Here is a 3,761-nt window from a genome sequence, read left to right as displayed (position 1 = left end):
CTAGAGTGCCCTGCCGGAAACCACGTGAGCGGAAATAACCCTCCCCGTGCGCCGGGCTAGCTGTAGCCCTCCCGCTCTCGATAGTCGCTAGGCGGTGGCAGGCTCGCGTGTGACGTCACAGGGCAGTCCCACTATCCCCGGATTCGCTGTGGCGGGGCTTCTTAGCCAGGCTTGGGAAGGGGATTGAGGTTGGCCCTGCTTGGCTGATCCCGGCCCTTCTGCAAGGAGGGAAGCCCTGGAATAGGTGCATTGGGTTTTGCACCCCTCACAGAAGTGCGTGGGGTGCTGCGTCTGCTACCATGAGGAACTCTTGAGTCCGGACAGGTGGAGGAGCACTGCCCTTTGTGGGGCAGCCCCTCTGGCAATGGTTTCCCAAGGATGCTAGGAGAAGCTTTGGGGGTCCCCTCCCAGTAGCTGTTCTCAACCTTTTTGGAGTTAGGTCCCGCCTCCATAACTGTCTGCAATGTAGTGGGTCCTGGTTGAGAATCACTGTTGTAGGGCCTCAGAAACCTTATTCCAGCTGTGTCCAACTTCTTTACCGTGTGGGCCAGATAGGCAGTGTCCCCAAGCCAGCTTGGGCTGCTGGGCTTCATCCCACACATGGTGCTGTTGTGGCAGGGCCCCAATCCGGCCATGGAGGGTTGTGCACAGCCTAATCCTGATCTGTCTGCCTGGGAGGGGGCAGGGGCTAAGGTGGGGCTGGATCCTGGTGCACGGAGCTTCCACCACTCCCCTGTTGACAAATTTTCCAGCCCATGAGGATCCAGATGCAATGGCTCCATAGGCTGGATTTGGCCTGCAGGCCTGTTAAATTATGAAATGGGATTCAGGACTAGCGTATAAACGATTGACACGACAACTCATTTGATAAATGACAGAAAGGGTTTATTTACTACAACTATTCACTGTTAAATGAACCTAAATCAATGCAAAGTCCAGTATGTTTAGCTGTAAAAGTGATAGTATCTCACCAATAAAGGCAAAAAGGCAGCCACAGTCTCATCAGCTTCTCAAGATGTGTATCTGTTCACCAGAAGATCAGCTGGGTCCATAGCTGTTCTTGTCAGAATGATTTCACATTCTTAAAGTGCACCCTGTTAACTGCTTCATTCCTCTTTTACACCCTTTAGCCCAACATCTTCAAAGTATTCTTGTAGCTGTGTAAATCAAGAGAGAAACACAAGCAACAATTAACAGAAAAATCCTGTTAATTAAACTCTTCATTACTGGTTATCAGAAAGTCACAATTTTCATTGAATTACCTTCCTCAGTAACAGGATGTTATCAATTTGTACTGAGTTGGAATACATCAAGAAAGTGCTTAACAACCAGGAAAAACACAAAGTTTTTTAGGAGTTGTCCTTGGAAGATCAAGGGAACCACTGAGGCAAAACAAAAGTAAATCCGGAGGAAACGCCTATCAAAACCCATATGGAAAATGTTTCTTCCTGCACATAAACACAAGTTAATTGGAAAGAACTGTTTACTATACTAAATAATTGAGGACAGACATTTTACGTAGGTACATCCCAAACACACAGGAGCCTGCCTAAAATCATCATAGTATAGTAACATACACTGTAAGTGATGCCTTATTATTTCTCTTCAGAAGGTCCAACTGCAAACATACATCTTCTTGTACTATGCAATTGTCATCAGTATTTTGTAGTTTAACTTTTGTGAGTAGGCCCAGATCAACTTAAGCTTCACAGACATCACTGGGGCCAGAGGTTGAGCAACCCTGCCTCACTTAATAAGGAGTTTACTGGACTCTTTTTAACAATGTCTTTCTCCCCTAACAGCACAAGGCAGCAGCAGTACAGTTGGTGGCTCCCCTCCATGCTTGTTAAAAAAACATGAAACAACTCTTCCCCCTTCAACCGGTTTAATTTTTCTGTCCCTTAACAAGACATTTTCAGTTAGCTTCAATGGAATTGCCCCATTAACTAAGACAAGTTAATGGGGCCTAGGCAGCAAACTAAAATAAAATAAAGTGCTATTCTACTTTTTCCCTTTGTGAGAGACTGCTGTTGATATGAATGAGATAACACAAACGTTTATGTGTTGTGAGTGAAATGAAGGTAAAACACTGAATTAAATTAATTAAAATTGACTTGATTTGCCCTAGCAAACACAGGAAGTTGTGAACTCTTTCAAAAGGCCTGTTGTGTCTGAGTAGCATCAAGGCTGCCATCAGTGGTGATGCATAGGGGATGAACGGGGGGTACATGCACCCCCTGAGAACATTGGTACACCCCCTGACAGCAGCATTCCCTGCTTAGGTGATGGGTAGCAGGGGCAGGTGAGACCACTGGTACCCCCCTGAAAGCTCTTGCTGGGGAGCAGGGGTGCCAGGGGAAGTGATCCCTATGGCCCCCCCCCACAGCTGACTGCGCCACCCCAGGGTGGGGTGTTCCCTTGCCACTGATTGCACCAGCTGGAAGTGCCAGCAGTACAATCAGCTTGCGAGGGGGGACCCTCCACCCCCTAGTTGCTGAATGGCTGCTGGGTGGGCAAGTGCCCCCCTGACTCAGGAGACTCCAGTTGCCCATGGCTACCATAATAAAGATATATTTTTTCATGTAACAGCTGCTGCTGGACTTTCAGCATGGATGAAAGTCTACCTGACTCAAGAAGTCTATGGGCCAACGAGAGGCAAAGCGCTGCTTGACCTGGTACTGGCTACGGGGGACGACCTAATCAGTGACCTAGTGATTGATGGGAAGTTGGGTTACAGTGACCACGAGCTGATCACCTTCACCATCCGCTGTAAAGCTGGCAAGTCAGTCAGCAACACAGAAGTCCTTGACTTCAGAAAAGCCGACTTTGACAAGCTCAAGAGACTAGTCGGTCAGGCCCTCAGGGACCATGACCCCAGGGAGATGGGAGTTCAAGAAGAGTGGTTGCTTCTCAAGGAAGCAATCCTCAGTGCACAAGCTAAATCTATTCCAACACGGAGGAAAGGCAGCAAGAAGGCACAGCAGCCACCCTGGCTCTCCAGAGACCTAGCGGACCTACTGTGGCTAAAAAGGAAAGCCTACAAAGGATGGAGGACGGGATTCACCTCCAAGGAGGATTACTCCGCGCTGGTCCGGTCCTGCAAGGACCAAACCAGGAAAGCCAAGGCTGCAACTGAACTCCAACTAGCTTCAGGCATCAAGGACAACAAAAAGTCCTTTTTCAGATATGTGGGGAGCCGGAGGAAAAGCAAGGGCAATGTTGGACCCCTGCTAAACCAGATGGGGCAACTGACAACTGACGCCCAGGAAAAAGCCAACCTATTAAATAGGTACTTTGCGTCAGTCTTTCATCAGTCACACGGGATGCCCATGCCTGCTATGGGACAGGGAGATCTGGGTGAGGGGGATCCCCTACCCTCCATCAATGCTGACCTCATGAAGGAACACCTTGAGAAGCTGGATACCTTCAAGTCAGCTGGCCCTGACAACCTGCACCCCAGGGTACTCAAGGAGCTGGCGAGTGTCATAGCCCAGCCCCTGGCACGGATGTTTGAAAACTCCTGGCGCTCTGGTGTAGTGCCCGAAGACTGGAAGAAGGCCAATGTGGTACCGATCTTCAAGAAAGGGAGGAGAGTGGATCTGGCTAACTACAGGCCCATTAGCCTGACTTCTATCCTGGGGAAGATCTTAGAAAAGTTTATTAAGGAGGCCATCCTTGAGGGACTGGCCCAGGCTAACATTCTAAGGGACAGCCAGCACGGGTTTGTTGCAGGTAGGTCTTGTTTGACCAATCTCATTTCC

The sequence above is a fragment of the Crocodylus siamensis genome, chromosome 2 (genome assembly GCF_052110815.1).
Source record: "Crocodylus siamensis isolate JL-2025a chromosome 2, ASM5211081v1, whole genome shotgun sequence".
In the NCBI taxonomy this organism is placed as follows: domain Eukaryota; kingdom Metazoa; phylum Chordata; order Crocodylia; family Crocodylidae; genus Crocodylus; species Crocodylus siamensis.
The sequence above is the reverse complement of the archived record's forward strand: the minus strand, read 5'-3'. Positions refer to the sequence as shown.